The sequence below is a fragment of the Dermacentor andersoni genome, chromosome 1 (assembly GCF_023375885.2).
Source record: "Dermacentor andersoni chromosome 1, qqDerAnde1_hic_scaffold, whole genome shotgun sequence".
NCBI classification, from domain to species: domain Eukaryota; kingdom Metazoa; phylum Arthropoda; class Arachnida; order Ixodida; family Ixodidae; genus Dermacentor; species Dermacentor andersoni.
The window spans coordinates 21,356,163-21,368,850 of NC_092814.1; the positions used below are offsets into that span (position 1 = coordinate 21,356,163).

The 12,688-nt window shown below is 44.5% G+C and overlaps 1 long non-coding RNA gene across 1 annotated transcript; it reads left to right on the forward strand.

Annotated features, from left to right (window-relative positions):
• Positions 1-6,680: 6,680 nt before the first annotated feature.
• Positions 6,681-11,854, forward strand: LOC129380405 (uncharacterized). The gene is made up of 2 exons (XR_008608407.2): positions 6,681-6,876; positions 9,046-11,854. It is a non-coding gene; the product is annotated as an uncharacterized lncRNA (long non-coding RNA).
• Positions 11,855-12,688: the final 834 nt, after the last annotated feature.

Genomic DNA, 12,688 nt, shown 5'->3' on the forward strand with positions numbered 1-12,688 from the left:
TGCGTGACATGCGACATGGGGAGCTCCAAACATTCGATGTGGCGGAGCTTAAACCTGTCAAGCTCCCACTACTCTGTCGCTAGATGCACTGTTCCCCACCCATGTGACAATTCTATGTCATTATTTTTTATGCCGGATCCTTCACATGTACTAAAGAATATTAGAGGGCACCTCGTGCGAAAAGATCCCATGAAACTTAGAGAAGAAATAGTGGCAAAGTACAATTTACGCAGCAGTGACGTGTCGATTGAGTACATAGAAGCAGTCCTAAAGATGGACTCAGAACAACTGAAGGTGGCACCTAACCTGAGTACCGTGCACATTTCCAACGGCCACTTCACAAACATGAAGGTAGGGGTAGCTGTTCAGTTATTCCGGGAAGCACCTGCAGCTATAAGGTACTTTGTAGAGCGTATGAAGCTGCCGCCCGAGGCTGAAACAACAGCCTGGTTTTGTGAAGTAATTTGCAAGTGGTACACAATCATGACTGCACGGCACCCTGTTGTTGCTCTGAGCTTATCAAATGAAAGCAAATATGAAGAGGCTATTGCAACGCTGGAAATGCATGCTCACTGATCTGGAGAGGCAAAGCCGAAGGGTGGGTCTAAAAATTAATCTGCAGAAAACTAAAGTAATGTTTAACAGTCTCGGAAGGGAACAGCAGTTTACAATAGCTAGTGAGGCACTGGAAGTGGTAAGGGAATACATCTACTTAGGACAGGTAGTGACTGCGGATCCGGATCATGAGACTTAAATAATCAGAAGAATAAGAATGGGCTGGGGTGCGTTTGGCAGGCATTCTCAGATCATGAACAGCAGGTTGCCATTATCTCTCAAGAGAAAAGTTTATAACAGCTGTGTCTTACCAGTACTCACGTACGGGGCAGAAACCTGGAGGCTTACAAGAAGGGTTCTACTTAAATTGAGGACGACGCAACGAGCTATGGAAAGAAGAATGATAGGTGTAACGTTAAGGGATAAGAAAAGAGCAGATTGGGTGAGGGAACAAAGGCGAGTTAATCATATCTTAGTTGAAGTCAAGAAAAAGAAATAGGCACGGGCAGGACACGTAATGAGGAGGGAAGATAATCGATGGTCATTAAGAGTTACGGAATGGATTCCAAGGGAAGGAAAGCGTAGCAGAGGGCGGCAGAAAGTTAGGTGGGCGGATGAGATTAAGAAGTTTGCAGGGATAACATGGCCACAATTAGTACATGACCGGGGTAGTTGGAGAGGTATGGGAGAGGCCTTTGCCCTGCAGTGGGCATAATCAGGCTGATGATGATGATGATGATTGCAACGCTGAAACTCGCTGTTGAAGTCATTGAGAGCTTAGGCATTGGCAACAAAAAGGTCTGGAAGCCATGCCAGGCAGGGGTGCTAATGTCCACTGCTGTAGTGCTTCAACTGCATGAATTTCTGCTAAATAAATGTGGCTGCGCATTCTTCTTGACAGGACGATTGGCCAAGATTACCTGGAGAACTTGTTTTCGGTCATCCGGATGATTTCTCTTGCGCCCAGTGCATACGATGTCAAAAATGCGCTCAGAATTGTGTCAGTTAGCCAGTTCCTCAAGGTACCTAAGAACTCTGGTTATGAAGCTGACGACAGCAACTACTTAGTGGATTTCTTCTCTGCAGAGATTCAAGAAGTGCAGAAAGAATTTCAAGAACCCTCGTACGATGATGAATGCACAGAGGGCGAGCCATTGTCTCTTGTAGAAAATGTCATCATTGCTCACTTGGCAGGGTATTTGGTGAAGCCTTTTATATCTACTAACAAACCATGCTCCACCTGTACTGAGACCCTGATTGCTGATGAGGCTTCCGATGAGCATACTCTTGTGCAGCTCAAGGAGTACAATCAAGGTTCTAGAAATTTGGTGTATGTAAGCCATACGGTACTGCGCTTTGTTTCTTCCTGTGAATGTGTCTTTAAGAAATTTTCACAGGAAAATGATATTTGTCATTTGGATCACCCAATCAATACATTGACGAGCCTTATTGAGCGATCAGTTTCTCTGCCACCTAGTGAATGCGCTGACCACCCAAGCGTTATGAGAAAACTGATGTGCCGTTTTGTTGTCATGCGACTGCGTATCTACCTCCGCTGGCTGAACGAGCCTGATGATTCAGACGACGGTTATGGCAGCAAGACTGTGGCTGGCGTGAACTTGGCGTAGAGTACCTTGCTTTAAATCTTACACCACTCCGTAAATAGCTGCTTTTTTATCACTGACTTGCTGGCTTATTTTGTAGTTTGCATCTTTCTTCATGCTTTGTTTTCATGTTTGTTGCAAAGGTAACACCACAGTGCACGTAGCAACTTTTTGCTTCTATGTCTGGCTCGCTTATTTGGAGATTTGCATCTTTTTCCATGCTTTGCTTTTATGCTTTCCTCTTAAGGTTAAACCCCCCTGTACATACCCCACTTATCTGTCCCTCTGTCTTGCTTACTTGTATTGTAGTTTGCGTTTTTTCATGGTCGACTGCACTTGACATTAAATAAATAATTTGCACTGTTTTTTTTTTGTTTTGTTGCCTTTGCTGTCTGTAAGGGGTGAGGTTGACAAGCTAGGTTACATATTGTTCTGCAGCACTAGAAGCTCTACCTTATGGGAGCAGTCATTTTCAACATCCTAGCCCATCACCACCCAATTTTGCAGGCAAATAGGAATTGCATGCACAGGCATCGTAAAAACTACAGCTTTTTAGTGAACATATTCTGGTCGATTCTTTTTCACAAAGCATAAATTTTCAGTCTGTTACATTTATTTCGGATTTAAAGTTGTTAGAAAAGAATTACTGCAGTTATTTAATGACCTCAAATTCACCCTTCTTTGTGTAGGTGTACAAGCATGGTTCATATATGAGTACAGATGGGCATGAATAAAATAAATACAATGAAAAATATATGCAGAAATGCGCTTCACAAACGGAGGAATCGTAGCAGAACAACCGGTGGGCATGTCCAGAGCGCAAGCGAAGCCTGCATATGAATGCACGCAAGAACGCTCGGTGGTTGTGCGCCTGTCAGAAAAATGAAACGAGTGGAAAACTTGCAGTAGTGGTTTATCCTACCGCCAATGAGGTGCAATCAGTTTTCATGGGCCTCGTGAAAGAAAACGCAGGCGCAGTGGCAACGTTGGTATACGCGGCATCGTTTGTATGTACCAGCGCCAGCCTGTAAACAGATGTGATTGCACCCCTGTGGGCAATAAACAGGCGAGGAGCTCGCAGTTACACTTTGAAAGATTAAAAAGCAGACAGGTTGTCTTTGCGAGCAAAACAAACGGAAACAGCTCGCGCGACAGAAGCGAAACCAACCGCCGCGCGAGAGCGGCTGATGACGCGCGGCTGTTATCAAAGCGCAGGAATTGAAAAAACAAAAACCACGTAGAAAAAAAAAACAATTTCTTCCACTTGCACGGAGCGGTAGCACCTGCTGGGCAACGGATCTTTAAAATGATAGCCTGTTTAAAATGATAGCCAACTGACGGCACACTAATTGTTCAACCTCGACCACTCGAGGCCCTAAAATTATTCGTACAATTATGTCTTCGACCCTCGGATGCTAAAATGGCTATTATGAGTAAAAAGATGCGCAGTGCAATATTGATAAAAAGATTGTTCAAATCAAAGCACTCGAAGCGCGCCGAGAGCATGAACGGCGCCGTTACGAACGCTAGCGCAGCCGATCCCGTGTGCTTCAATATGGCGGCGCCGTTGAGGTTGTCTCCACCCTGAACGGCGGCGCTGGCATCGAGGCACCCTAGGTGGCAGAGGTAATTGGCGCCATCTCTGTATTGGGCGAACGCAAAAATCCGTTTCCCTTCCATGGCCTCGTAGATCGTCGCGCGCACGCGCGCCGATCCAGGAGGCCGAGCCCTTCGCCCTCCCCAAGTCCTCTCCAATCGCCCTCCCTCGTTACTCCCTCGCAACGCCCTCACCTTCGACTGTCTCCGCGCGCACGCCGTGCGGCCCCGCCGGCCCGGAGCCAGCTATGCCCGCTGCATGACGTTTCATATTTCGTTATCTGCTGTTATCGCGAAGCGTGCGCAACTGTGCTTTGGCCGGCGTGGCTAGTTTCGTCAGTTTCGTGGTCCTCGGTAGGTGTGTGTTTGTGCTCCGCGATGTTTCAGCCGTTTCACGACTCGTACCGCTCGTGCATCGTGCAGTGGTGCACAAATACATCAAAAACAAGCCCTGCAAGGTTGTTCCGGGTGCCTAAAGACAACAGGTGAGCGCTCAGACCCAAGGACATCAGAAGGCGCATGTACTGTACACAAACACAGCCCTGTCCATTTGTGTGCTCCATGAGGCTCCGGACGTCGTTGCGCCTTGATTGTGCTACACTTGCCTCTTCCCGGTAGAGAAAGCTGACAAATAGATGTTCCTCCTCATTGTCACCTGGTCTGTGACTTGTGTTTTTCTGTGCCAAGTCTCATTCTGCAACTTCAGTAACTTGCCCAGCTTTCCACACCGCCCTCAGTGCTTTTTCTGTGCGGCACGTTCTACAAACCTACTAACAGCTGAAAAATTACTGTTCGTGTTTGTGGCCTATCTCAGTAACCCCCGATGGGAAAACCGCGCGAACAACCTTCATGTGCAGGCATGATACGCTTTCTTTTTTTCTTCTGGAAAGCATTAGCATTGCAAGTGTCCTACATGCAGATTTTTGCAGTTCGTGTTTATTATACAAAGGAGAGCCCAGTAGGTACGACTTAGTGTCTTAAGTGACGTAATCTTATTGCTAAGCATTGCATTTGGGTCGAAAGAAAAGTTGTGTTGTTGGCTTATTTTACCTGGTCTTTGATTAAGAAATAGGCCTTTCTGCGAATGTTTTCTATGTGCTGCTGCAAAAAGCCGACTACCTTCTGTTCCCCTTGCCACCGTTACTCAAGTTGTGGCCAAGTGCAAAATAATGTGATAATGTGTGTTTCAGTTTTTAGTACAATGTTATTTTTTTTCTGCCATGCTTTTTCAATTTGTTCAGCAGTAATGAACATGTCATGCATGCCATATCCCGTACAAAAATGAGTGTTGATTAACTATTGATATATTGTTGGGGAATTGTTGAAACAATGGGCTTCAACAAATTTTCAAGAGCAATTGAGTTCACTCAATCCTTGCACAACAATATTACCGTTGAGTGTTCTCAATAAACAATTTATTGGGTAATTTGTGTTGATTTTTCTAGTTGTTCTTTTGTTGTGTAGCAGTTGAGTCCAGTATACAATAATTAGAAATCGCATATGAAGACATTCCAAACATGTTTTGCGATGCGTTCCAACCTAATTCCTGTCACTTTGCGGCAGGTAGGTTCTTCTTTCGCCTCGCTTTCATTAATAGAAAATTATGTGTGACCGATGGGGTGGAATCGAACGTCGGCCGTCGAGCCCGGTACTCTAACCAATAAGCCACGAGCGCGCGCATAATCCTCTCATTCGAAAGCTAGTAAGCTCTGAAATGCTTGGCGTGTGCGCCGCGTACCACTTCCTGGTGCTGTCGCTACAGCTGGCGCTTTGAAGCGCCTATCTCCGGGACCGCCCCACTTTCGTAGCCATTTTCGCTACGTAAAAACTGCAACGTTAGACTAGATTCATGACCGCCCAAGTTCATAACGATTTATTTCTTCACCGGTGTACAAATGCCATCGTCGTTTTAACATACACTAGATGACATAACCATTGGTACGATCCGAAATGAGCACGTTTCGGGGAGCAGAAGAATGCGAAATTCACTTGCAAACACGGTGACTACGCGCATGTGGAGTTCCCCAAAAGTAGACACGGCGGCAGCGCGGCCGGCGATAAGACAGGTGCCGACAGGCGACGACGCTACCTTCGAGCATCGGACGCACTGTGGGAACCGTAGGATGCAAGCGCGCACACGCTACAAACATACACGGTGAGGTCTTCGAATTTCCTGCGACGTACCCTCTGTCCGTAAAGCAAATATAGTTTTTTGTCCAATGTCCGTGGTACTAGAGATCAAAGAATGAACGCGCTTTGAGATCGCAGCGCGCAGCCGCTATAACCATTGATTTCAAAGAGCTTCAGATTCAGCAACAGCCGCAACAGTATCACAGCTAATCGCTGTATCTGCGGCTGCTCCCGTTACTCGCCTTGCAAGAAGCACGCGATTTATTTGAGCCTCGCCGAACTGTCGTCTTCTCATGTTCCAAGCCTGCAGGTCTCGTATGTTCAGTTAAGAACACCACAGGGAAATGAAAGAAATACACGTAACGGACTCTTATTGTACCTTACTTGTCACCTCGTCATCTGCAAAGATGCTGCAAACTATTTTAAAAGTTTTATTTTTGTAAATATAGTAAAACTAGTAGTAATGTTTATTTCTAGGTGGCGCGACAAACGTTAAAGTAGGTTCGGGTGTGTATGTGCGCGCGCAAACGGGCGCACCGAGCTTCGTTGTGCGCACACTTTTGCAACAGTACACATGGTTACCGCTAGTTTCGTAGTCGCATTTTTTGGTCGTAGTATTTATTGTTTACGCTATAAATTAGGTAGTTCTTAAAAATTTATGAAGGTTAGTTGATGAAAAATTATTGCTAATCAATTAGTGGTTCTTAAGTGCCGTTATTTTGTGTTTGAAAGGTTTTTATAACTGAATACGATAGTGAAGCCATGTCTTGATGAAAGTATTTTCTTTTCGGACATCATGACGCACATTTTAGTGAAATGCTTTAACGACGATAAGTGGGATGTTTATCCGGTGAAGTGGTTGGCTCACCCAACAACTAGTCTTCTATTGATGTGCGAGCCTGACGGTTTTGATGAGTTGCGCGGCAGAGGCCATGATGCCTCTTGGAGAGAAGGCACCCCGAAACAGTCGCAGCCGCACTTCTGAAGATAGGTAAGTAATCTCGTTTTCTTGGGCACGTAGCCTTCTTTTCTATTTTGACATTGACGAGCGTGACACGTTAAGCACACCGTTCACTTTCTTGAAGCAAACCGCATGCCCCGGAGCAAATGCGCGCGATACTAACTCTCGCTGCCGCCGTCACTTCGTTTGAAACAATGGTAGGCGAAGAGGCAGCGGCGCCCCATGTGCGTAAAATTGCATTGCTTCATTTGTTCCTGTCTAATAACGTTTCCTTCATTTGTATGAGAGAACACAATTGGAACGTAAGGATCGGTTTCTCTGCGCAGTGATAATCTTCTACAGTGGCCACGTCATCTTTCATGGGGGCTCACGTATGCCGTCTAAGCGCTTGTTATCGCGTTCCGTTACGTGAGAGGCGCGCTGCCTTTCAAGGTATTTAGGCAGGCACTACTAGTTTAGGAGAACCGCGACAAATAATCGTGCAGCAGGTGTGCAGCTGTGCTACGCTTGTACCACACTCGTACCGGAAGGCAGTGTTGCACTTCACGCTTACGCATTTCGTAACTATGGCGGCCTGCGTGGCAATTTGGGGCTCGAGGTCGTGGATACGATCCCTGCAGTGGCCGCATTCCAAAGGAGCGGAATGCAAAAACGCTCGTGCATTGTGCATTGTATGCACGTAAAAATTTCCAGGAAGTCAAAATTAATACGTAGTCCCCAACTACGACGTGCCTCATAATCAGATCGTTGGTTTGGCACGTGGAACATCAGAATTATTTTTTTTTTCCGTAGTGGCTCATCGTATACCATACGGTTAGCGTGATCACCTTTTGTGCCGTAGCGGTTGGCGCGCCTCGATTTAGGTTGCGGCTAATGATGCGGCGCACCGCGAAATATATTTCGCCTCTCTGGGATTTGCGGAGAACGGCCAACCGATTAGTCACAGCTTCCGCGCGGTGACTGTACACGGATACACAGCGCAAATGAACGGAGGTGTGGTGACGTGGTCAAAGAACACAGCCGCCGACGGGCTCACCTTATCGTCTATCACCGCCAAAACTACCGCAGTAAGCATCTTTATCTAGCGCGGCGGGTTGCCGTTGAAGGCGTACTGTACAATTTTAATAAGTGATAACCGAAACATGCCACCGTTCTCTGCTGCCTCTTTGAGTTGGACCGATCCGAATGTGCGTTGTTTCCAGAAGCGAAAGGAGCGCCAATCGGCGCGTTGTCGCCTCGAGCTAAGCGTCGCACTCGAGCACCGTTTGCGCGGTGAAGAATGACGCGTGCATGAAGCTAGCTCACTGCCCGGACGCTACCGCGCAAAACGCGCTAGGGCGTGTACGCGACGTTCTGCACACAAATCGCGCGGGATGATCGGAGCCACGCCGGAGCGGCTAGCTTCAAAGAAGCGGTACAGTCGCGATCAATTTGAAGGTGATCGCTCGAGCTGCGACCGGCGAGCCTTCCAAGCAGCATAGCGGCCGATTTCGGAACTGCGAAGATAAAAATTGCGCTGCCTTCTTCCCCTTTTACGCTCGTACAGGCTGCAACCGTCACCCCCAAGGCTAACTCGACACATTTTTGTGTTTGTTACCGTTTCATGGCAATGATGTGTGCGCGTCCCTGCCTCATGCATACATTGGCTAACAATGACGCCTCTGTGCAATAGCTGATAAGGCAATCAAAATGAATTCGCAGGCTATCTCGTGAAGGGTGACGAAAAGCTGCGAGTTGCCAGACGGGAGTGACACCTGCTCAGGGAACAGCAAAAGAGAGAGAGGGAAGCTATCTGATGTTTCCCTCTTGACTGATGGTGATGACGTAACGTGGCGCTGCTCCTAGTTTCGGTCGCCGCTCGAGCGATCACCTTCAAATTGATCGCGACTGTACATGTTCTCACTCGTACAGGCACGCTCACGCTCGCAACGCTCTCGGCGTATGTTTAGGTCATTCCTTCTACTGGACTTCTGCCCAAAGATTCGATATCTGTTTGGTATGGGCTATCGCCGTGCGTGTTTTAGCTAACATTTACCGTAGCAACCCATTCCTTCCTTTTCTCGACGGCACTCGTAAAGAGTCGCAAATTTTTACTTGCCAGTATAGTGTGTAGTTCTATTTCGTGCGTAGTTATGTGCAGTGTGTGGCAGATTCTTAATCCGCGCAATATCATTTTCTGTCCACATTCCCTTCTCACAGGTTACGTATGCAGTAAATTCCCAGATGATAAAGTGTTCTACGCCAAAAGCACCTTGGCGTCGTGCAAGAGACACCCGATGATATGCGGCTGATTCACTAGCAAGCTCGCATCTCTGTTGCCACTCTCCATCAAGTGGGATTTTCAACTATATTTTGTGTTGCTCTGTGGTGTACTAGCTGCCACGTGGACGCTGTGAAGGCTTACTTTCGATTTGCTCTGGCGTTTAGTTGTAAAGGATGGGCAACCTTTTGAGGGGAGGCATTCACTTTTGTTTGTGAGAATGTTTACCAGCCTAACCAAGTGATACGTGGGTACTGTAAACAGCAGCACGAACAGAGGCGGACGACGAAATAGGTAGGAGCACACACGAACGCAAGCTCTACTAAAAGTTTGCTTTTGATGACAAAGGTATTAAACACACTGGTCAACTTGGCAAAGGTAAAAATCCGTGCATGCGTGGCAGAAACAGCCACGTGCGACAAGAAAAAAATATGAAGCCATGTCATGTAGAATAAACGTGCGTGAAAAACGAGAACTATCGGTCAAATCTATTGAAAAAGCGAAAGATTTGTCCGATAAGTGATACTACCCAACGGGAAATACTCTTTTGAGAACAACTTTTTCCCACTAAGGGCAACAGATAACTTGGTTATGCAATTGTTTCGTTTGTGATCAATAAATATTGCTTCTGGAACTCCTCTGGTGTTGCGGTATAGAGCAGAAAGAACGATTGTTTCATCACAAAGACCAGAACACAAGAGGACTTATGGAAGCATTATTTATTGATCACGAAGAAATATTCATAAGCAAGATTTCTGTGACCATTAGTGGGAAAGAGTTGCTGCAGTACTTCTCGTTAATATCACTTACAGGAGAAACCTTTCAGTTTTCATGTTTTTGTTAGTTTTTGACGCACATGTTTATTCTACAGGACGTATTTAGGTCCTTTTTTGTTGTGCCGGGCTGTGTATGCTGCGCATCCATGGCTTTTTCTTTGTGAAGTTGGCCAGTGTGTTTAAAATCTTCGTCTTCGCGAATAAACTTCTACTTGAGTCAGCGTTCATGTGTGTTCCTACCTTAATTCATCCTTCTCGTCTCTGTTTGGGTGGTTGTGAAATATAAATGTACACCGAATTGGCGAAGTGTCCATAGAATTGATACATGAAGTTATTTGCGCTGTTTATTTCAGGAAGAACGCTATAGGGTCTTATCTTCTCAATGTTTTTGACACTGAGTACATTTTTCTAGTTCAATTTCAAGGAGTCCCCTGAGGAAGCCAATAAGAGTGATGGTAACTTCCTTTGTGTGTAATATTTATGAATTTCATCCATTCAAGGCATGACATGGCACATGCCTGATTGTAGGTTGCAAGCATTCGTAGTAAGATCTACTTTTCGGTTCTCATGACGCTTCTTTGTACTGCGCTGCATTCTCCAGGCACATGAACCTTTTTATGCTCTAAGTGCATGCGTTCTTTTTCTATATGTTGGAGCGAAAATTGTAAACTTAAATATGCATATATATCATTTTCCTTGTAATCTTTTTCAACATGGGTGCTGTAGCTCCCTCTGTCTTTCAGTTACTGCTTTGTCCCAATTTTTATGCATCCTTTATGTATTTTATGCAGCAAAATTCTGGTGCTATTTTAATAACATTTTATCTGCGAAATTGAGGTAATTGGTGTTTCGTATATGCATTTATTGGCGTTTTTCACTGTCTCAGCAATCTGGCTGTCGAGTCATTGGAACCTTTTCTCATACTTTATGACTATTTCTGGGGTGCTTGATACTGAAAGTGCAGGTGACCATTTATTTGGCTGTTTGGAATTGTGTTAGCCATGTGTTACTACCAATTTTCTGTGCTAAATAATTATTTTTTTCTCTTATCGTTCAAGGTATTAGCCTTTCCTTATCTCTTTATTGACTGAGGTAGCACTTAGTTGCTGGGTATAGGAAAAAAGGCCACAAAAAGTGCTTTAATTAGCTTTGTGCAGGTCCAGAAAGATTACCTGAAAATGAGCTCACTAAATTGAGGAAATGCCTCTAAGGAACTCTTCTGTACCCCACATTAACATAATCAAATGGTGTACTGTTTGTTCTTGACTTGTGCCAGGGAGATAAGCTGCTTTCATTAAACAAAAGCTTTACAAGTTTATTTCTGAAGAAAGCAATCCTGGCTTGTCAGAAACACAATTCAGGTGTTCATCATGCCCGACAACTTTCTAAATTATGTCTCGTCAAATAATAGGTAAGTTGAGTGATGTTATTTTATAAAATAATTGGGCAACATGAATATATATATATCTCGAAGACAAAGCTCAGGCAAGTCTACTTTGGTACTTCATTAAATTTTAATCGTGGTGAAAGACGTGTGCTAAAGGTTGTATATATTTACGTGAAGTCATTTGTTTCAAGTTGGTTATTTTGCCTTCTCACAGTCAGCCGTAGCTCTTCCTGTGATGTGTTAGTGTGCGCAACATTTTAATGTAACATATTCAGATGTCTTGTGTATTCACATGCAAGCAGCTCCAAGTGTTCATGTGTTCAAAGTTGGTTGTTACAAGGGTATGCTTAAGGCCTGGCTTTTGAGTCGCTTTGCCTTCTAGTCATAAACTTAAGTCGAAAGTGAAGAGCACAATGATCGTTTTGATTGGATTCATATGTATAGGTTTTTTCAGATGTATTTACACTGCTAGAGTGCTGTAGGTACTAGCCTATGTCTCCAGGTTCGATGTAGTGGTGCCTTATGTACTGTAATAATGTTTCACGTGCACGCATCTTTAGTGTAAATAAAGGTACTTCAAGTTGATCAGTCTCTCCTTTGATTTTGTTTGTGTTTGGGAAAGTTACGAGCAGGCACCGGGGCATGCGAGTGTGAACAGCGAAGCAATTTCAATATATGAATAAAAATACACTAGCCCAACGAAACGTCAATCATATTTCAATGGCGACTTCTGAAATCTCAATGGCATCTCAAGTGTGCAACAATATGCTTTTCAATGCTGTGGCAATAATAACTCAACAACAGGTCAACAGAACTACCACAACGTTAGTTCAACGCAGAATCAATGGTAACTCAACAACCATTCAACAAAACGAACACAACGGGCCGTCTAAGCACAATGGACTTTCAATGGTAACTTAACAATTATTCAACATTGAGGTACCCAATGGTGTTTCAATTCGATTTCAGTGGCCAATATTCAAGAGTGCTTAACACTCAACCCAACAATTCTCCAACATACTCTCAATAATTCCTCAATAAAAAACTCAACATTGACCAACAATATTTCAATGCCTTCTCAATAATTTTTTTTGTACGGGATACTTTCGCGCAGATTTATAAGTAAGCTCTTTTTTTTGGTATGGCTATCAATCAAACAATGTTAGCATTTTATTCTATTTTTAGGTACTTTGCGTGTCATTGTTCTTGCTATTATCAGTGAGTTTTCCCTTTTTATAGTTGTCATGAATATGTCATACGTGTCATCCAGTTTTGTGCAATATTTTCGTGCATATATCAGAAGCTCGTCTAAATTTCGGTCTTGAGGACGTTATATAAGAATCTTGTATTTTTTTATGTGTGTGTACATGAAAAGGCCTTCGCGTTTTCTAGCGCTTTCTTTTGTTATTTCACCGTCTG